Consider the following 24,290-nt stretch of genomic DNA (forward strand, 5'->3'; position numbering starts at 1 on the left):
GTAGGTTGTGTATTTTGTGCAACCAATAGCATAAATACGAATAATGCAATAATCATCAACATTAATTGTGTTAGCATCATAATCATCATCATCATCATCATCTTCATCATCATCATTATCATCATCATCATCATCATCATCATCATCATCATCATCATCATCATCATCATCATCATCATCATCATCATCATCATCATCATCATCATCATCATCATCATCATCATCATCATTTTCACGTGTTAATTTCAAATGTTTTCCTTGCGCTACGCCCGCCGATACTTACTTACTTAATGGTAGTTGTTGCACTTACATGAAGTTTGTTCATGAGTTATCTTCAGAAGCTCAAAAAATAAGGTTGAGGATCCCCATTAGAGTTCTGAACATGCATGACTGAGTAAAAAGATGCAAAACTATATTTTAGACTCTCCTTGTTTAAGTAATTCCTAGCTGTTATTCTAGGCATCCATCCACGTTTCAAGTGTTTTATTTTACATTTTTCTATGAAACTTTGATGAAGTCGTAAATAGGTTTTGATGGTATAAGTTATTATTATCTGTCTACATATCCATTTATGACTGAGTGTTAACGAAATGTGTTTTTAAGTTATAATAGATGAAAAACTCGTTTTAAGGCCTTCATGGTATCAGCTATTCTTAGCTTGATTCTAGGTTTCCATCAACGTTTTGTTTGTCTTATTTTATTTTCAATATTTTCTGTAAATGTTTGCTCAGACCGGACATATCCTTTTGAATTACCAAAGTACTTACAAAACGTAAGTTGTTAGTTATTGAGTGACACATTGAACAAATAATTATTTTCATAAATAGCAAGACATATTTAAATTGAACGTTAAACTGTTAAGCGGTTTGTTAAAATGATTTTCAGTCGGATATGAATGCAGCGCTGAATCTATATATACAAACAATGATTATGTGAGCATTCAAGCAGCCTTAATGTAAACTCATTTTTCACCTTAATACATGTTCAACTGATTAAACCAATACAGGATCAGTTATTGCATATTCATCTGAATGCTCAACATGACATGTTTGTTAAAGAGACGTGTTCATAGAGTGGTAACAAAAATACGTTTTCCAAACATATGGATCCAGAGCAGTGTTTAACATGTTATTTCGAAAATGGATAACAATCAATTGAAAAAAATGTATTAAAGCTTTTGTAACGTTTTTTTCGATAATTTGGAAAACGTGTCCATTAAAAGCATAGCGTTTTAAATTCGCTGATAAATGATTCAGCCTGAATGATCAAATAGTATCGTTTAGATCTCGCTTCCAAAGATCCAGGTTTCGAATCCCGATAAAGGTAAACATGTTTAACTTTTTATTTGTTATCTCATCAACTGCTTTAAAGAGAAACTGAATTACAATGAAGAACTGTTACGTTGCCATTTCACGAATCCGAGTGATATAGTAGTTTTATTTGCAGAAACCTCTTTAATTTAGCTGGTATGCTGTGGGCTGTTTTCAATTCAGTAGTTCTGTGTACAGTAGCCGGATAGGGCTGTTCACATCATTAACGTTTAGATAACATCTTAAAAAGTTGCGTTTAAAATGAAATTCACTGCGGTAATATGAATGACGCAGGGAATGTATAACCTTTAGAAAAAAACTCTCGGATTTTGTCTTTGCTGTCGCCGTCGAAAACATGTATAAGCTGAAAATAGATCGTATTTGTAATTTAATTAAAGGTTATAAAACATCATTTTGACGAAAACGTTTCAGCAATCCGGAGCTCGGTGAACCATCGAAACGTGCGTCTGTCTTGCTATACAGGCTATATCAAACTGACACAGGTTGTGTTCTAGCGATTATATAAGAAACATTTTTTTGAAACATGAACAACAGTGTTGTATTGTCCACCAATTATATCAATTGTAGATTTTGTGATTTATACGTTATATAATTGTTTCTCTCTTTCTCTCTCTCTCTCTCTCTCTCTCTGTCTCTCTCTCTCTCTCTCTCTGTCTCTCTCTCTCTCTCTCTCTCTCTCTCTCTCTCTCTCTCTCTCTCTCTCTCTCTCTCTCTCTCTCTCTCTCTCTCTATATATATATATATATATATATATATATATATATATATATATATATATATAGACATTTTTAAAGGCGGTTAACATAAAGTAAAATATAATCATGTCATTCGACTATCACTTAAAACATTATACAATTAAAAAATTCATGAGAATATTATACGTTACAAAATGTAACGACAACACTGACTGACGGTTAAGGTTGTAGTTTGTGCTCGACGCGAAATACATGTTACCTACTAAAAATAAGAATTCATACCATTTTGCTCGAAAATAGATATTTAGTTGGTACCCACATTTTCATGTGGATGAACTTTCAAATAATATTTAGGTATCTACCATTATAAAGTTAATACCACAAACATGTGACTTAAAGCTCTGTATAGTATTCCACACGCCTCGTGGTTATTTTGAATGTGAATGAGTTTTGCGTGTGACTAATCCAAACGCAAACATGCGACATTGACATACCAACCCAGCAGCGATTGGAACGTAACAACGTCACACATTACAAACACGATACTGTGAAAAAGCAGGGTTAACGATTTTCATCTGTACAACTAGTTTCAAAATATCGTTCAAAATATGTTACCTTGACAATCCTACTTCTTCTTGCTAATCCGGGACGACATTTGACGCACAATTATGCCTAACCCTCATGTTTTAGTAAAAAATAAAATAAAACAAAGCTTGTACAGTCAGCCTGTGCACAGGCAAATCCGGGATGACATTTTACGCACAATTATGCATAACGCTCATGTTTTCGTCAAACAAAATTAAAATAGCCGGTGCAGTCAGCCTGTGCTAATCGGGACGACTTCTTACGCACAATTATGCCATCCTTCATGTTTTATTTAAAACAAGAATTAGCCTGTGCTGTCAGCCTGTGCGGACTGCAAAGGCTAATCCGAGACGACACTTTACGCATAATTATGCCTAACCATCATGTTTTATTCCAAAAAAAGATAGCCTGTGCAGTACGTACAAAAACAAAATGAGGGTACGGGGAAGTAGTACCCGTTGGGAACTTGACCCATTCCGTGAAACTGGGAGGCGAGTGGCATTCTCGATCAAATATTAAAATAACTAGAAATGGCGCGGCTGCGGCCCACACGTATCCCCACGCCGCATAGATGTTATATTAGCTAATCTTTGGTTCTTGACATCAAGACAAAATCATGCATTGACTTGTTTTCATTTTCGACACTTGTGACACATAGACCATTACATGCTTAAAGGTGAAGGTTTATAATTAGAAAAAATAAGAATAGAATATAAGGAAAAATTTGGAAAACCTAAACCTATCTCCAACTTGTCTGACACAGGATAGCCCAACTTGTCTGAAACAGGCTATTCCAACTTGTCTGACACAGGCTAGTCTAACTTGTCTGGCACAGGCTAGTCCAACTTGTCTGACACAGGTGAGTCCAACTTTTTCTGACACAGGCTAGTATAACTTGTCTGACACAGGCTAGCCCAACTTGTCTGAAACAGGCTAGTCTAACTTGTCTGACACAGGCTAGTCTAACTTGTATGACACAGGCTAGTCAAATTTATCTGACACAGGCTAGTCCAACTTGTCTGACACAGACAAGTCTAACTTGTCTGACACTTGCTAGTACAAATTGTCTGACACAGGCTAGTCCAAATTTTTTGACACAGGCTAGTCTAACTTGTCTGACATAAGCTAGTCCAACTTGTCTGACACAGGCTAGTCTAACTTGTCTGACACAGGCTAGTCTAACTTGTATGACACAGGCTAGTCAAACTTGTCTGACACAGGCTAGTCAAACTTGTCTGACCCAGGCTAGTCCGACTTGTCTGACACAGGCTAGTCTAACTTTTCTGAGACTTGCTAGTATAAATGGTCTGACACAGGATAGTCCAACTTTTCTGACACAGGCTAGTCTTAGTTGTCTGACATAAGCTAGTCTAACTTGTCTGACACATAATAATCTAACTTGTTTGACAGAGACTAGTCCAACTTGTCCGAAACAGGCTAGTCAAACTTGTCTGACACAGGATTGTCAAAGATGTTTGACACAGGCTAGGCTCACTTGTCAGACACAGACTAGTCCAACTTGTCTGACACAGGCTAGTCTAACGTGTCTGACACAGGTTAATCTTACTTGTGTAAAACATGGTAGTCCAACTTGTCTGACACAGGCTAGTCTAACTTGTCTGAAACAGGCTAGTCTAATTTGTCTGACAGAGACTAATCTAACGTGTCTGCAGGATTTCTCAAAAATGAAGGCAAAATAATCCATCATGTATAAAAGCAAATCTCAATACCAAGAATTCATATTTGAATAAGGGTTCGAGCACGTATCTTCTGTTGGACACAACATCGACAAGAAAACAAATGTGTTACCCATTTCATGCATTTCAAATACCACTTTTGACCCGATTAACTAATGTCACATGGACGTTCTTCTCACGTGTTGACCAATGTAGTGGAACTAATTGAAGAACATGAAAATCGGTTAAAATACAATTATTAAATAATGCTTAATAAATTACAAAATTTGAAGAAGAAAATAAAAAACAAATCCAGAATAAGCAAGCGAATGTGTTTGTACATAGATAATGTATAATATCATAGGGAATTTTTGTTGTTGTAAACGCGATTAAAACTCAATTACAATAGACCACATGCAATTTCGATACGTTTCGTTTCGTTTAAAATTGGAAATGTGAGTAAAGCACAAAATTATTTAATTAACTTTTTTTTTTAATTCTAAATTGAAATTATTTTCAATCAAGAGATCTAAAGTCAGGGTTACAGGGATGATCTTGCTGCTAAGTGGTTAATGTAATGTCATCAGTTACGCCACTGGGACTTTCCGCGTTTTTTTTTTGTTTTTTTAAAAACATCTATTTAAAATTACATATTGTAAGTATAGCTTAATATAGTTTTCTTGAAATTGTAGGGATAGAGTAGAATAAGTATCACTTTTCGGTGAATTTTACTAAACCTTGATATTTAATAATATCTTCAAATGGTAAAATTCACAAAAAGCAATCACATTTAACTGGTTTTTTTGGTTTTTAAAGTTTATTGGTTAAGTACATCGAAGACTTGCCTGTTATAACGTGGGCTGAATCTAGACCTTCAGATAATGTGGATATTTGGTGAGATGTTTGCTAACTATATATGAACAGATCGTCTGCGCCGAACACGGAGGCGTTAGGTCATACAGTATGAAAGCAGCCCACAAATGTAAACATGCACATTAAATCGGGCATTAAGTATTTACTCATATACTTAGACATATCAAGGACTGAGTTCTTATTAAAGAACATGTTTTATTTTATTAAACCTCTCATGAGTACTGTTAATTGCAACATACAAAGTATGATTGCTTAGCATTACAACTAATGATTTGTTTAATTCAATCATTGAAAATTATTTTCTTGGTAAATTTCAATTGCTTTTTTTTGCTTTTTAAGGAAAATATCGATCTTACATGGTTTATATATTTAAGCTTAAAACTTCAATCGTTACTGAAATTCAACATATTGTACTTGATTGTATCAGTGTTAAACAGCGATAAATACCTGTCTCGGCATGAACGTCGCCATCTTGACTATCACGTGATTAACCCCTCTGTATAACAGTGATATTAATCTAGTTGCATATGTGATTGACAAGGGTGTGCTTCTTCCATAAAACAGCACCACATGAGGCTTATGGGAATTGATTATTCCCTTTGATCAACATTGTACACCTGTTCTGATTTAGAAAACAAATCATTTTTTGACAATAAGCTATGAACAGTGTTCAAGTAGATTGTCACAACTTCCCCGTATAGCGCATTTGCTCGCTGTAACTATAAACGTCTAGGCTTTATGACTTAAAGCTTTGGCCAGTGTGTCATGAAGTGGGTTAACCAATGAACACTCAGAGTCTGATCACAGCTTTAGTACCCGTATGCCACTGCATTATTTGATGCAACATTTCCAACCTCCGATCTGTAAAGATATGAAAACGGTATTGAACAGCAAAACTAAAAAAAAAAACTAAAAAAATCGGGGCCTCGAACGGTGTTTATTTCAATAATATAGTTTTCATTCATTGAGAAACACCAATACAATGAAGAATATAGACGAGAAAAGATATCAAACAATATTCTAGCGTGTACCACATTTTAAAAGTTTTATAAACTTCAGTATTCCTAGCGATATGCCGATACAAAGTTTATGGTAGTTTTTTGTACAATCATAAAATGTGTCCACGTGTCATTAATAAAACCCTTCAACAAACTAATTTTGAGAAGTTCCCATCAGTTAACGGTACATGTCTAGCGTACGTTCATATCTGGGTTTTCGACGAAATGTATTTAAAAGTTATAAATGATGTAAAGAAAATATGCTTTCCTAGTATGAGTTATTCTTAGTTGTTATACTAGGTATTCATACATGTCTAGTGAAAGTACATAACTGAGTTTTCGACGAAATGTTTTGAAAGTTATAAATGATGTAAAAAAATATGCGTGCCTAGTATGAGTTATTCTTATTTGTTATACTAGGTATTCATACATGTCTAGTGAAAGTACATAACTGAGTTTTCGACGAAATGTTTTTGAAAGTTATTAATGATGTAAAAAATGCGTTCCTAAAAGAGTTATTCATAGCTGTTATATTAGGTATTCATACATGTCTATTGAACTTGCACGACTGAGTTGTCGACGAAATGTGTTTTGAAAGTTATAAATGATTTTAAAAAATGCGTTTCTAGTATGTGTTATTCTTAGATGTTATACTAGGTATCCGTACATGTCTATTGAACTTGCATGACAGTGGTTTCGATAAAATGCGTTTAAAAGATATAAATCGCTTTAATGGTACAAGTTATTCCTAGCTGTCATTCTAGATATTCGTCCGCGTTGCATTAGTTTACCTCTACTTTCATTATGTTCTATGATCCTCTGATGAGATCGCACACAACCTGTAATTAATCAACGCACAAAATGGACTGCAATAGTTCGTTATTTTGAAACGCAAGTCTTATTCAACTTGTATATATAAATATCAAGACAAATAACGATTGAACGTTGAACGTTGAACTTTTAATAGATATGTTGAAATCAGTAATTTCAAACGGGATCTGTCCGCAGTGCCGAATTAAAAACTACAAAAATGATTATGTGGGCATTCAATTGCGATTAAGTACTCATCACCAAATTCGCTCGGAAGAAAATATTTATTTTGCAATCAGATTAAAATATATTAATGCATTAAATTGAATCTTCCTAATTTCATATGAAATTTCAATGTTTATTCTCGTATACCAGAACAACGTACAAAAAGTAATAACGTTTACATTTCATCAGCTGCTCTTAAAAGAAACTTAATTTAAACGAAAGGCTGTTAAGGTTTTATGTCACGATTAGCTTGGTTATTATACAATTTTAATGACACACATATTTCTTCTTAAGATCTGGTTTTCGTTCAATGAAGATGTTTATGGGAGGCCAATACACTTTATGATTATTTTTAATGGAACTGACATTTTCAGAAGCCCGATGAGGGCTGTGTGCATCATTAAACGCTTGATACCATCTTATAATGTCGCACTTAAAATTAAAAAAATCCCGGATTTGCTTCTTTATTGTCCCTTCGAATACACGCATAAGCTGCAAATGCAGCATTCTACTCGGTGGACCATTGACATGGTGGAATATCGTTCATTGTCCGTAATGCTTCAACGTAATGATGCGATACAGACTTCATATTCCATTTCACCAATATCAAGCTGACACAGTTTGTGTTTTCGCGAGTCTATAGTAATATTATAATTTTATGGAATGCAAACGTACAAAAATATATTTCTATTCACCAATAACAGTTGAATAGTTTGGGTATTATACGTTACATATTTGTTTACCTATATGTACTTCCTTTACGGCGGTTAAAATCAGAAATCATAAGACCCATGGGTTATATATGTGAATGAATGATGAAGTTTTGATGAAATATCATTAAATTGTAAAAACTATGTTCATGCATTTTTTATTGCACAGACTAAAATTGTTTCAGTGGAAACCTTCTAAACCGGATCCTCTCTAAACCGGAATTCTCTCTAAACCGGACAAATTGTCCGGTCCCATTTTTTCCCCTATAAAACCATGCGTAAAATATCTCCTCAAGACCGGAATCCCCTCAATTCCGAATGCCGGTCATTCTTTGGATCAAAATTAGGTCATTCCATACGTAATTGTACCTCTCTAAACCGCTCAGGGCCGGTTAATTGCACCTAAGACCTAGTGTCAAAAAGTTGTGAAAACATTAAAGATGCGTGAAATTAATAAAGGTGGTCGAAAAAATTGCTAACTGTAAAAATCGCAAAACAATTTAAAGATACTTGTCCTGTGATGTACATATCGATCAACGGAAGTGATAATACTGATTATAATTACTGATAACGAGCATAGAGTACTTTAGTTTTTTTTTTTTTATAGGAAGCCGTGCTAAATTGTAATAATGTTAATGCTATTTAATTTTGTGGTGTTTATGATTGTTTATCACAATTGCTAAGTAAGTGTCATATGCAATGGTGATTTGCAGAGTTATTGAAGCAGTTGCATTAAGAAATTCATTTAGATTTTCAAACTGTTAACTTTGACTACAAATGTCCGAACCTCCTTCTAAGCGAATGCGCGTGGATGGTCCCTACAAGACAAAATCAAATTAATCAAATTGATCAAAGAGTCAAAGATGTTTCCTAAACCTACATTAAAGATGCTGTCAGAGAAATATGGGGAAGGAAAATCGACGATCGGGGATATCGTGCGAAAAAAATAAATTCACATAACAAATGCATACATATAAAATAGTTTGTTTTTCAGGGTGCACTGTTTGATTTTATTGTGACTGATATTGTTGATATATGTAAATAAACTATTAAAATTTGCTGAAAGCGTTTGTTCCACATAAGGCTATGTAATTGACTTTCTGAAAGTAAAATAGTCAATGTCCCCTCTTAACCGGAATCCTCTCTAAACCGGAATTTCTACTACAGAGGTTTATTTAGAGACTGTATCACATACATGGTTGCATAAGCTCCTCTGTAGAAGCCGGAACACATTTCATTTAGTGTATCATTATGTACATAAGGGGACATACTTTTAAAGTTTAGATTGTGCTTTTTAACAACACATGGAATCCATATGTTCTTTTCATTAACTTTTTGCATTCTGGGCACTCATACACAACTGACTGATTAATTTCCTAAACAAATTCACTATCACAATGTTCATCCTCGTCATCCCATGACACAAAATCCGCCGAAGACATGTTGAAGAAAAGTCACTTAATAACTTGATCGATATGCTAAATATCGGAGAATGGCACAGTATACGGGTCTGAAGATTTCTATACATATACTCTAGGTGGTAATGTTATTTATTATTGGTAAAATTGTGCATTGAATTAAGCGGTAATTTAAGAGAGCAAAGAACACAAACAGCAGATTAGAGCAGACCAAGAACAGATTCTCTCATTAAGAAGAAAAACTTGTTCAGAGCTTTATTCAAATTATACTACAGGTAAATGGCATTCGGATTATTCAAATTTGAACAATGCAATTAAAATAAGAAACAAAAATCAAATTAAAACAACCTATTATTAGTTGTTTGTAGTTAGATTCCTATCGCTCCTTTATCTCATTGCAAAGGCCATCTTTATATACCGGTAATCATTGGGGGTTTTTCAAACTGGAGCCAGATAAAATCGCTTAATAAAACAATGCGGCATGTGATTTATTTTAATTGACACATTACCGTTGAGTTTGTACCGCATACATTCTCATTTTAATAATACATAACATATTTGTTTCAAATCACAAAAACTGGAATGCGAAAGCGTGTTTTAGAAATGTTGCTAAGCGTGTTTACTACCGTTGCAACCGTCAAGCAGTTGCGCGTTTAAACCTATCTCGCCAAAACCACTGGATGTGCGAGAGTTTGTCGATATTTGGCGAGCTGCCTATCTCTGTTACCTACGTCTCTGATAAAACTAATTACTGCTGTGTTGTTTTTTTATCCTTTCCATTTGTCTTTTTTATATGTCTGTCAAATACAGGGCATATTAAGGGATTACCTATGTCATGCCTGGGGTCGGGCAGCTTCCAGTACTTTGTCCGGAGTATAAGTCTTTAACTATAACACCTATTCACATAAAACTTCATATATGGATAGATCTCACTGATGAGAAGTTCAGTGCACAAGAACTATAACTTTAGCCCCTGCATTACTTTATTTATCTCACTTTTTTATTGTCCGGGTCATAACGTAATTACAATAAGGCCCATTGACATCAAACTTTGAACAAAGGTAGGTTGTGGTGTATAGAAGTGCAGCGTTCAACAATCATAAGTGGAGAACTCTGGCTTGCATATTTCACAATTCTATGCCTTTGTTGGTTTCACCTTTTTTCTTGGTTTCCTGTTTTCCTGAAACTACTAGTTCATGATTGAAAATTAAGTTTTTATTAAGTTTAGAATGGAAATCATGCTGCTTATATGAGTTATATCAAATATTTCAGTTGTGTGTGGTATTTTGTATTTTATACACAATAATGAAAAGTGATCTAAGTCCTTGATGTAATATGTCTGTTTAGAGGGAAAAAGACAGCACAGGAACAAACGTCTGGGATATCATACCCTTATCAGAAAACAAAACAGTTAATAACAGAAACTGCAAATATAACTCAAATGTATTTAAACATAATCGATTCTATTGGAGAAGTGGTGTTATGTCCCATAATTGAAACTAGCCAGTACAGTATGTTTCAAGAAGACTCCCGCATGTCTCTGCTAATAACGCTACAAGTGCACGGTGTTGTTAAAGATAAAAAACAAACAACTACAATAACAAAACAATGAACCTAACACACTGCCCTATTCAGGCATTTTGTGTAAAAAAAACTAGTGGAATGTAACCGGTACACTAAGGTACGATACTGCACCGAAAATGTTTGCAAGCTAAATTTCTAGGAAAAAAACTCCAAAACGGTTACACGGGAATAAACAACAAAAGAAATACAATTCCGAATGACAATAAGTATGCTTTCAATGTTATTGTCTTTCTGGATTGTATTTATCATCACAGTAATGGATAAAGCAACGTTTGGATTATCAAAAGGTAAATGTAATATATTTTTGAGGTAAGTCACTTAATCATTTATGCATTGAGTCTTCAAAATTATGGAACGTTTTAAATTCATCTTTCCAGAAATATCAATATGTGGGTCTAATCGCTTACAAAAGACATTTTATTCAACGTAATGTACTGAGTTAAGAAAAATCAATAATTATAAATTGATTTTTACATCTTAAAAAGAAAACATCAATTATTTAATAAAGTTTGGTGACTTTTACTCTTTACAATGGAATATATTGCAATGGTATAAACTGTTTATTGAAGTCTGATCCCCCTCCCTTCTCCGGTCAATCTCCCATGGAAGATCTTTATAAATTGGAGTTAGACGGGGGGCCCCCGTCAAACCCCCATTGGGGTTTATTTTAAATGGGGTTTGACGGGGTCTCCCGTGAAAACTCCGTTGGAGTTTAACGGATATGGGAGATTGACGGGATCTCCCGTCAAAACCCCACGGGGTATGAAAATCTACAAACACTTTATTTTCTTATTAAAGTACATATTTCTTACAATTATAACTTAAACATGTGTATTTGTAAACATTGAAACAGAAAACAAAACATAATATTTAAATTACATTTTTTGTAAAATATAGGTAAAATTCTCCCGTCTGGAAAAAACACCCGTTGGAGAATTGCAATTCTTAACGGGAGAGACAATACCCCGTTGGGATCCCACGGGGGATGACAACTTTATCATCAAATAACTCTTCTTTCCAAAAACATTTTATCTCTTTTTTTTCAATTATATGTATGTACTCGTTGCCTCCTACAAATATGCAAACTTTCATAACAATTGTTCAATAAATAAAAAAAATAAGTTTGCAAATAATCTGGATTTGCAAACTTAATCTGGATACTGTTATATCCGGGACGGAGGAAGGATAGTGTGGGGACAGTATAGACAGGTGTCTGCACGATAGGCAACTGTGGGGAATGGAGGCCCCATCTTCGTAGAACTTTTTAAAATCACGACCTAGCTGTTCACATTTGTAATGAAACCAACCTCCGCATCCGTCACAGGCGATCCCGTCAGTGACGTCAATCTGGCAGTGGGCACACACGTCTGATACATTGGAGCCTTCTGCTGCTGGACGCCCTAACGATGGGCGGTCCTGGACAACTTGTTCTGTGATACTCTTCTACAGGCGCCTATCTATAACTGCTGCATATGTTCTATCTAGGGAAGAAAAATTTGGGTTTTGTTCCAGGCTTTTGATGATCTCTGACAGGATCTCGTCCTGAAAGTCCTGTGTGCATGCACCATTGATAAGGAGTGAGCACTGAGTGTTGTAAATATTTATGGTACATTTTGGGCGCGCTGTTCGGGTAGCCATTTTTGCGTAGACTATGTACCTTAATTGTAATTTGTGGCAAGTTACCAGCCACGTCAATCGATTTTTCTACAATGCAAGCAATCCTGAATGTTATTGATAATTCTTGATCAAGGGCCAATTTCTCAAGCTCAGCTTTTAAGAGCTCAAAGCAGCCAGCACTGCACTCAATTTTCAGCTGTCTACCTCCATCTTTTGGAATAATGTTCATGAAATGGCGGTCACAGTGCTTCCTCTTTTTTATCAGATTTTTGTGGTGGTTAAGTTCGTAGTCTTTTGATTTTATGATAGCACCTCCGTTTGATTTGTTGACAGAGTTGTGAGCGGGAGACTGAAGTGGTTGCTGGATGTAGCTGAGGATAACGTTACTATTGTTTGAGGCCATTTTTACCTTGTTAAGCAGATGGGACTGTGGCTTGTGAGTGCTACACTGAGATGCTCAATGTCCCTCTCGGGGTTGCAGGTTGCCTTGCAGCCTTTAGGCTTAGTCGATCAGCGATGGAGGGAGAGTTTGCATGGGCTTCAAGTAGTCTGTGGTGCTCAATGTCCCTATCGGGGTTGCGGGTTGCTTTGCAGCCTTTAGGCTTAATCAATCAGTGGGGGGGATTCGTATGGGCTTCAAGTAGTCTGTGATGCTCAATGTCCCTCTCGGGGTTGCGGGTTGCCTGGCAGCCTGTAGGCTTGATCAATCAGTGGGGAGATTCGTATGGGCTTCAAGAAGTCTATGAAGGGATAACAGGGTAGGATTTTCAGAAATTATAATGATAATGACGATTCTGTTTAGCCTGCATCAGCAATGTACCTTGCTTGACAGCTTTCTGGATTGCTGTTCGGGAAGGACTCTGTTTGATGTAGCGGCCGGAGGTAGCTAGGGGTCAATTGTCACAGGTAAAGGGTATTGCAAAAAAAGCGTAACTCAAGAGGGAGCTAACTCAATGCTGGGCATGAATTTGTGGAAGTGTAAATAAAAAAAATAACTAAATAAAAGAGTCCACACAAAAATTCATAATACACAGATAAAAGTAAATGGTTAATAAAATGGGAGCTACATGTAACTCATTGCTGGGCATGAAATTGTGGGAATGTCAATAAAAATTCAGCTACATAAAAGAGTCCACACAAACGTTCATAATACGCAAATAAAGGCAAATGGTTAATAAAATGGGAGCTAACACATTGCTGGGCATGAAAATGTGGAAATGTCAATAAAAATTCAACTACATAAAAGAGACCACACAAACGTTCATAATACGCAAGTAAAGGCAAATGGTTAAATAAAATGTCATATATCTCGCTTTTCTTCTAAAAGTTTCGAAGGCTTGTTCAGTTCATGCGAGTTACACATATGATAAAAAGATAAACAATAAAGATTTACAATGGCAAAAAAACGTAAAATGAGGGCATATGGCGGACGCGCGGGAGAAGCACAAAGGAAAGCCAGCTCTTTTCTGAATTTCAACACTATCTAGGTAGCGCAGTTCATGGGAATAAAATAAACTGTTATTTGAGAAGTCCTAGATGGCCCTTGTGGGCAGCCCGAAAGCTTAAGCGCTAGAATGTCGAATTAAAATATCATAAAACAAGATGGCACCCGCGAGGCGTGCAACAAAAAATACCAGTCCTTCAGAATAACACAGTTCTTTTTCCTCCTCCGTCACTCCTGGTAGTTGCAGAATAACATACGCGTGTCCAAAATCGAATATATGTATGAATTAAAACTATAAAAACAGTTAAATTGACTGCGAGATCTTATTATTTTTCAATTTTCCTCTCTCCGTCTGAAACACGTCCGCCCTGTTCGCTGCCTCGATCAACCAACGCAGACGATTGTTTTTGCGAAAAAAAATATTTACACTGCTTTGTTTTGTTTACCTTGTTATCATTATTTCGGATGGCTTTTTTGGACGAAATGTGAATGATTTTTTGTAAAATTTTCGTACCGGTATGATGAAAATCGTCTCGCAATACAATATGCGGATTGCGTATTGCGATATATACCGATATACCGATATACCGGTATATTGTTGCAGCACTATATATGTCTATCTTTCTCCCATAGTGTTAACATCTTGACTGGTGTACAACCTACGATAACGAATTGATTAACTGTTTTGTAACCAATCCCTTTATATCGGAAGTCGTATCATTCCAAACTCCACTCAGCGGTTATCTCCCCACGTCTACTTGCGATTGCCACTGTCATTACAAGAAAATCCTTCCACATCTGGAAGGATTTATTTTTTGTTTAAGTATTATATTTTGAAAAGTAGTATTATTTTCTTTTTTGAATATTTTGAAAATAGTGTATAAATTTAAGTTCGCAATAATAAAAATACCTTAATTAAATAAAAGTAAAAGTAACAACGCACACGGCTCGGCTATCATCGCGTAGTTTGGTTATAACGGTAGGGATGTGATATCGAGCTTTGTTCGGAACCCGTAAAATGTATGCGCGGAGGCTGGAATCATATTGAATGTCTGACTAAATAAAATGAATATCTGACAATAATATCTGAATGTATGGCTAAGTCAACTGAATTCTGAATAATTGTAATAAGGTCTGACCAAGTAAACTCAATGTATGGAATGTATGACTGATTTAATTAAATGTCCGACTAAGTTAACTGCACTCTGACTAAGTTAACTGAATTTTGACTTAGCTATATAAAGTCTGACTAAGTTAACGGAATTCTGACAAAGTTCACTAAATTCTAACTAAATGAACTAAATAACTGATATCTAACTAAGTTAATTGAATGTCAGACTGAGTTCACTGAATTCTAACTAAGTGAACTGAATTCTAACAAGTGAACTGAATTTCTCACTAAGTTACCTGAATTCTAACTATGTCAACTGAGTTCTGACTAAGTAAGCTAAATTCTTTCAAAGTTCACAGAAGTCTTACTAAGTTAACTGAATATCTGAGCAAGTTTCCAGAATTTTTTACTAATAAAGTAAACTGAACAACTGATTAAGTTAACTGGATGTCTTACAAAGTTTACTGAATGTCTTACAAGTTTAGTTAAAGTTTACTAAGTTAACTGAAAATCTGATTTAGTTTAGTGAATTCTGACTAAGTTAAGTGAATTCTGACTAAGTTAACCGCATGTCTGACAAAATTAACTTAATGTCCGACAAAATTAACTGAATGTCTGTTAAAGTTTTCTGAACTCGTATTAAGTTAGCCGAATGTGTGACAAAGAACACCGCATGCTTGACTAAGCTACCTGAATTATAGAAAATTTAACTAAATGTCTGACTACGTAACTGAATTCTGACTAAGTTAACTGAATTTTGACTAACTTATATTAGTTCTGACTAAATTAACTGAATACCTGACTTAGATCTGATTGTGCTACTTTGTATACTTAATTCTGACTTAGTTTACGGAATATCTGGTTGAATTAACTGAATTGTGACTAATTTAACTGAATTCGGACTAGATTAAATATATGTCTGACTTAGTTATATGAACGTCTGCCTAATATAACTGATTATTTGACTAAGTTAACTGAATTTTGACTAACTTATATTAGTTCTGACTAAATTAACTGAATACCTGACTTAGATCTGATTGTGCTACTTTGTATACTTAATTCTGACTTAGTTTACGGAATATCTGGTTGAATTAACTGAATTGTGACTAATTTAACTGAATTCGGACTAGATTAAATATATGTCTGACTTAGTTATATGAACGTCTGCCTAATATAACTGATTATTTGACTAAGTTTACTTAATTTTGACTAAGTTAACCGAATTTTTGACAAAGTTAACCTAATTCTGACTAGCTTAACTAGATGCGGACTAAGTAAACTGAATTCTTACGAAGTTTACTGAATGCCTTACAATTTGATCTGAATTTCCAAATAAGTGAACTGAATTCTGACGAAGTTTAATGAATGCCTAACTAAGTGAACTAAATTCTGACTGAGTTAGTTGGAGGTCTTACTAAGATAACTGAATGCCTGATTACGTAAACAGAATGTCTTACTAAAATAACAGACTGTCTGAATCAGTGAAAAGAATATCTGACTATATTATCTTTTATGTCTGACTAAGATAACTGAATGTCTGACTGAGTTAGACAAATGTCTTACTATTTTATCTATATATATGAATATGTTAACTGAATTCAGACTGAATTAACTAAATGTCTGACTTACTTAACGGAATTCCTGACTTAATTTCCTGAATGTCTGACTAAATTAACTGAATTCAGAACACGTTAACTGAATGTTTTATTAAGTTAACTAAATTCCGACTAGGTTAATTTATCATCTGACTAAGTGAACTGAACGTCTGACATTTTTTTACTAAGTTAACTGAATAAGTTAAGTGAATTTCGCCTAATTTAAGTAAATTCTGAGTAAGTTTAGTGAATTCTGACTTAGTAAAGCGAATATCTGACTAAGTTTACTAATATCTGACTATGTTAACATAATGTCTGACTAAGTTAACTGAATGGCTGACTAAGTTAAGTCGATTCTGTTTACTTTCAGTAAATTCTTTCTATGTTAACTGGATTTCGACTAGGTAAACCCTTAACTAAATTCTGTCTAAGTTAACTGAATGTCTGACTAAGTAAACGGAATGTCTTACTAAATTAAAGGAACTATGACTAAGTTAACTGAATGTCTGACTAAGTGAATGAACTGAATGTGTGACAAAAATAACTGAAAGTCTGACTAGCTTAACTTAATGTCTGACTTAGTTAAGTGAATGTCCGACTTAGTTTACTGAAATCTGACTTAGTTAGCAGAATATCTGACAGGATCATAATACATTAAAACACATTATTTACAGATTAACATCGTAGACATTTCCAGGTAAAATTTAAAGTGGAAACAAAGCCCCTTGAAAATATGAATCAATATATTGTAATAGTATCGTTAATACGAAGTATTTTGAACGTTTTCTAGTTTTGTGAAACTTCACCCAGTTAAGGTGGTTTTTAGGGTTAAATAGATGTACATTACATTTTCCTAACAGGTTATTCATCTTACAAAGACATTAATTATTTCCATAGTTACAAAATTCACATACATTATGATAAAACATAGCAAACTATTTGTAACTATAATAATCAGTTATCAAGTCTTATTACAACCCCTTAATGGCGCAAAGTACTTCACTTCATAGCATATTAATATGTTTGGAATATGTGTTTTCTAGCAATCTAGGCGCTGTGCGAAGCATTTAAATTATCATTTATCCTTAAAATGTCATATTTTATATAAAATAACTACTTATTTACCACGTTTATTTTTAAGTTTTTTAGGAATGATGGATGGCGGTCTCAAGGTTCAAACCTCACACATTTTGATGAAAAGATATGTTAGCGAGGTAGATATGTTCACGACTTCAATTTAATCACTCATCGTGAATTCACGACAACGAGCTTTACATGTTACCGATAGATATCTAGTCTTTAATTTCCAAACACATGTAATCTTCGTTATATATATATATATATATATATATATATATATATACATATATATATATATATATATATATATATATATATATATATATATATATATATATATATATATATATATATATATATATATATATATATATATATATATATATATTTATTTATTTATTTATTTATATAGAGGGGCAAGTGTGAAATCTTAATCTGTGGTTAACAATCATCCAGCAACAATTCCCATCTTAAACGTAGTTGAGTGTATTGCGATGCACATTTTTGTTGCTCAGATGTTTTAGTTTAAATTTATTGATTTCAGCTTGGTTTTAATGAATACGTTAGTCTTATTGAGGCACAATAAACTCCCGGCTGCAAGGTCTTCATGCAAGTGTAACCTTAACATGGTTGGTCAGTCTTAACATATAGTAATACGTGTCCTCATGCAGTGCTTGACATGAACTTGTAACTAAACTTGTCCAACTACAATGTTGCTTAATAAACTTTGTATTTCTCTGTACTTTAATAGCATATACATAGATAAAGGTTATCAGAATATTTAATTTTAATTTAGTTTATAAACATACGAATAGAATATTGTCCCCTAGTAATCTCCCTAAATCATTCAGTATGGCATGAATCCATTATGCCTTTATTGTTGTAAACAAACATGTTCATTATAAACAAACAATTCTGACTTTTGAAAGTGTGTCAACTGTTAACAATTAATGTACACAAATTGCCAGACATAAACAAACCTCACGCGGAAATGATGTCGTTAAATACAATATAAGGGAACTAATCGCGACAGTGTTGCTTTTTGATCTAGAACGATTTATCTCCTAACGTCATCAGTATGGTATGGTAGAGTTGCTTTGGTTACCGAAAGTTACTTTACTTTACAGTTTTAAAAGTCCGACATAAACCAAATTATGTTTAGTAACATATACTCATAATGTAATGACAAGGGGACGGACGATAGCAGATGTCTGCTGGCAAGCAGAATCAGCCTCAAAATGTTTATGAAAGATGGGTGAACAGCAGTGGTTAGCTAATTGCCTCTGGTCGAGATTTGTTCACGCTCGACCGGCGCACCTCCGGAAGATTTCGAGGACAGCGTCGGAACACCTAATGACGGAGGAATCCACCTGAAGAAGAGAATGATGCATGTGTCTTATCATTTTTTATAGGTAATCAACCACCTTGAGCCCCCGTGACCATTTGGAAAGACTGGTTGGCAACCATACATAGAATTATGACAACTGGAGAGACATTGTACAGCTCGGAAAGGCGAAATGTATACGAACGGGAAAGGGCTTAATATCCACCGAGAAACAATGGGTTCTCCTCCGATTTAAGGATGGTACAACGCAAAGGGCACCTTATGGGACGGAGGAGAGGCGGAACCAGGTTACACACCACCGTCTCCAGAAGCTCCAAGTTCCATCCAAGGGTGAAGTCGACAGCGCAAGTTAAGGGAATGTCACGATGTTGGGTTCGGAGGAGAGCAGCTCGCTATAACCTGGTGGTACTCAGAACAAAGTAACAGAAACCAACAACAGAAAAGAGCGGATCAAGTGCCAGCATGCTCACAGAAAAAGCACACGATAGACAGATACAAGCCGCTACTGAATGATTGCAGACAACAAGGATGGAAGATCTGGAACCTCCATGTCGTGATAGGCAGTCGGGGCTGCGCCGGGCGGTCACTCTGGAAGGCCTATGGAGTACTTAGTATCTCTGGAATGACAATGAGACGGGTAATAGCAGATATCTGCAGGCAAGAATAATCAGCCTCAAATGGCTATGGCAGATGAGAGAACAGTGGTAGTTAGGTAATCAGTTTCTGGGCGAGATTTGATCACCATCGGCCAGCGCATCTCCGGAAGATGTCGTGGACATCGCCGAAACATCTGGTAAAGGAGGACTTAACCTGAAGAAGAGACTTATGTATGTGCCTATTCCATTGTTTATAGGTAAACGAGTTAGCAAGTCATGTCTTTCTGTGCAAAATTTATGCATTATATATTATTCAGCAATATAGCACTCCTATCTAAGAAGACTATTTAAATAGATGTTCGTTTATCGATTGTCATCAATAAAAATCGGAACAATAATCAAATGTATCGAACAAAAAACACAAATAATGTAAAATTGACAACTTTGATTTGAATATTTCACATTTGGAGAGAACATCAAAGCATTCATAAACAATTCATCAAGGTCATACATTTTAATTGCTTCTGATGTGAAATGCATGTATACTTTGGTTAAAACCACAAAAAAATAAACTAAAATTCATTGAAAGGCGTCTGTCGGTACTAACTTGTTATAACTATATTAAATCCGGGATCAGTCCTATTCAGACATGCTTAAATTAAAACGAGTATTATTTCTGTGTTATTTATTTTGAAAGTCCGATGCTCAATAATTAAAGTCAATGGTGAAGTGCTCTGCAAAACGTGTCAATGAAATTTATCAAAAGATGTTAAGCAAATACATTAAATGCATATCAAAGAAATATATCAAAATATTTAGGAAAATATAACGTATTCAATGAATAACAAAAGGCACACCTCTACCGACTCAAACATTTTAAAATCTTTGGCATATAATTATAACAATACTATATAGTATTGAAATCATGCAGAACAAAAATCATGTCTCATTGTTCAAAACTGCAAAATATGTTTTGATTATAAAAAGCGATAAAACAATATTCTAATTGAAAATTTAACCACCTGATATATGAAAAGTGTTTACTTTATCATATAGTTACCTCAACCATTGTTGGACTCCACATTTGCTCAAATACTATTTGCTTCTACATCCACCGTGAGGTAACGGGGTATGCCTCTTTACTTGGCCTTCATCGCCGAAACAAAGGCTTTCGACCTGGTGAGCAGAGCAAAACAACAGTTATAATGTAAATTATGAAAACAATCATCGGCAAAACCCGCGAAATATATTTTGTTGTCTCCAAATTTTAAAAATGACCAAAATCACAAAACAAAACATCCACTATCTGCTTGTTTCTGTTTAAATGTCAAATCGTTTAAATGCTTCAATTTCTTGCAGAATAAGACAAAAAACGTGATTATAGCGCATTTTTTCCCAAATACAATATCTCAATTTTTCTTTTCGAATCAACAAACGTTGTTAGTTTTCAAGAGGTTCTGTGTTTAAGGAATTATATATGTTTTTATTGCTGCTTCCACATTTCAAAGACAGCTTTTGATTCATATACTAAAATTTAAGCATCATGCCCAGTGAGGAGAAATCATAAGACAATAACATATTAAAAGATAAAGAAAAAAAAGTTTGAACATGATATAATATTTATGCGACATATTAGCGCAGCCGTATAGGAAACCCCCTTGATAGGCGGGGGTCATGGTTCAAATCAATGGGCGACTGTATTAATATCCCAACTATTACTAGTTCTCATATAATGTAAGATGATGCGAAAAATTGTCACTGTTTTTTAACATTTCCCACGTTTTGCTCCCTTTAAAACATGTCATTCCAAATTTGGCTCGTTACACAAGCCGCAACGACAGCATTCATCACAAGTCTAAATGCAGTGGGCACGGTGTGAACTCACCAATGCCAGAGTAGTTGTAATTGAAGGCACTTACATATAATCGAAATTGACATTAAATATAAAGACGATATCGCTAACAATAAAACAAATAAACAAATATTGGATAATGCGATACTTATACTAATTGTAATCATTATCATATTATTATTTTTTGTTTTTATTATTATAATTATTATTATTATTAAGAAAAGTAGTAGTGTAATTGTCGCCGGGTGGTGAAAAGTGTCGGCCAGTCCGGGACTCGAACCCGGGACACCTCGTTTACAGGGCGAGTGCTCTTCCAACTGAGCTTACCGGGCCGCCACACATCTTTCCACCAATCCCGCTTGAGTTCGGTACCGTGACGTTCTCCCCTGCCAAGTTGGAATTCGTCCTCGAATTCGTGTAACAGGGAACAGTGAAATACTGATCCCGACAAACCCACGGGCAGGTTCTATGGAGAACTTCTAGTGTCACGGCCCTACGTTGGGCGCCATTGTCGCCGGGTGGAGAAAAGTGTGCAGCCAGTCCGGGACTCGAACCCGGGACACCTCGCTTACAGGGCCAGTGCTCTCTCGACTGAGCTAACCGGGCCGCCATGCATCTTTTCAACAATCCCGCTTTAGTTCGGTACCGTGACATAAGTAGTACGAGTAATTGTAGTAGTAGAGCCAATAGTATTTGTGTTCCATCACGTTGAAACGAAGATGCACTTTCTTATATTACATGTTATTTGTTAAAAAATTCTGACTGAATTTTATCGCTTATTTGCTGTTAATATTTGATGACACATCGTATCGGCTGACCGGATCTTACCAATTGTATGCGCTGGAACACAGCAACTAATTGTGTACAACGTATCTGACATTCGATTTGAGCAACAAAGCTCAACGTTTTTGGACCAATTGACTAACCAAATTTAGGTGTAACATTTGTATGTACATAAAGGAGAATTTAATAAACTACATGTCAGTTTTAAGACGAGTATACATGCATTGCGATTCCATCTGGCTATCATACTGAATAAAGTGCACACATGACTTTTTAAGGACAAGTCACACCGGACGGCATTGCCACCGCTCTCGAACTACGTTCCAAACACAAACATCTGTCAAAGCACCGATGGTTCGCTGATAAATGTACACAAAAATAGTTTAGATTTATTAAATTTCGCTCTGAAAAAGCATATTCAGCATGGCCATTGTTGTTCAAAAAGCAGAAACGTTCTGCGAACAATTGACAGTTAAATAGTATAATACTCTATTTTCGGGTAGTCTGCGCGTTACATAAACTTATATATTTTTCACAAATATAAGTCGTACACAGACGTGTACTTAACACATAAGGTTATTCATGTTTAAAGATTGTGAAGTCGTAATGGCAAGTACCTTTGTTGAGATCTTGACTATTAGATACATGCATCTAACAAAAGCTTAAATGGCTCTATTAACAACTAATTAATAATTACGATAAAGGTTGAAAGATATAAACATACACATAATTATGGTTCATCTACAAGTCATATTAATCTATAAAGGTAGCGAAGTGTCGAGAACGTTTCAAAATAACAACTAGGTTTAACATAAATATAATCATTTCATATAAAATATTGTCTAAACCGATTACACAAATTCTGAAACCATTCATTCAAACTTCCGATTTTTCAGACATCTCAGTGACACAGAGATGACACAGAGATGTGGGATCTTAAATGTATATGTCGTATCGATTGATAAAATGTTTGAAACGCATGTTTTACTCGTCACATTGAAATACATAATTCGATAAACATGAGTAACTTATAGGAAAAGAGTAATTTGCCTGTACATTAGCGAAGCTTTAGAGTAATTTTCGTTTATTATAATAGGTAGCGTGTATACTTTCATATCCTATTATATATAATATTCTTGTCGATCAGAATTAACCGATTTATTCACAACCGATACCGTCTTTGTTTACAAACCTGATCTACGAAATCTTATATTTTTTCGGACAAATAGGATTAAAAAAAATGGTTAAAATGTATTACCTGCGTAGATATCATAGTTGTGCGAGATATCTCGATCACTCAGGTATTAGGTTATTGTGTATCCGTTATCCAATATGTAATAACAATAGTGGGGAATTCCGAGAATATCATCGGTTTTTGCGTTACCACGTTTCTCCCGAAAACAATTAAAGCCAAATGTTGTTTCGTAATCCTGTTTCGAAAAAGGCGACCACTTTATGATTTCGGTAGTGAAATATCATGCATTTTGCAAGCAAAAAATGAATATCTTAATAAGACGAATGTTATGTCTATCAAATACACTGCGGGGAATCACGTGGTTTTACTTTGATATGGAACACGGAAAATGGCGGCGTAATGTTCGCGGTAAGAGTTATGTGTTTGTCTCTCGTACTCAAATTCGAGATGTTTGCTTGAAATAATGTAGCCTATCATATGCGGCAGCGAAATGCGCGTGTAATGATACTTACTTTTATAAATTAACTGGCTACTTTCCTCTTATACATTTTGAATTAATGTCAAAGTGCATGATTTTAAATGATTGTATCATACATTTCATAAAATAAGCATAGGTCATACCATATTATTGCAGGAGAAATTCGAGAATTCTCATTTGGAATATGAATGATATTCTGGACGGCTTACCTCTTAATATGTATATAAAAACGCATAAATAAACATTATATGTTTCACAGAATAAAATATAATGATATGTTTCACGTAGC

General features: G+C 34.8%; 1 non-coding gene across 1 annotated transcript; it reads right to left on the minus strand.

Moving 5' to 3' along the window:
• Positions 1 to 22,076: 22,076 nt before the first annotated feature.
• Positions 22,077 to 22,151, minus strand: Trnat-ugu (transfer RNA threonine (anticodon UGU)). Its single transcript has one exon. It is a non-coding gene; the product is annotated as a tRNA-Thr (tRNA).
• Between the last annotated feature and the right edge of the window lie 2,139 nt (positions 22,152 to 24,290).

The sequence above is a fragment of the Dreissena polymorpha genome, chromosome 10 (assembly GCF_020536995.1).
Source record: "Dreissena polymorpha isolate Duluth1 chromosome 10, UMN_Dpol_1.0, whole genome shotgun sequence".
Taxonomy (NCBI): domain Eukaryota; kingdom Metazoa; phylum Mollusca; class Bivalvia; order Myida; family Dreissenidae; genus Dreissena; species Dreissena polymorpha.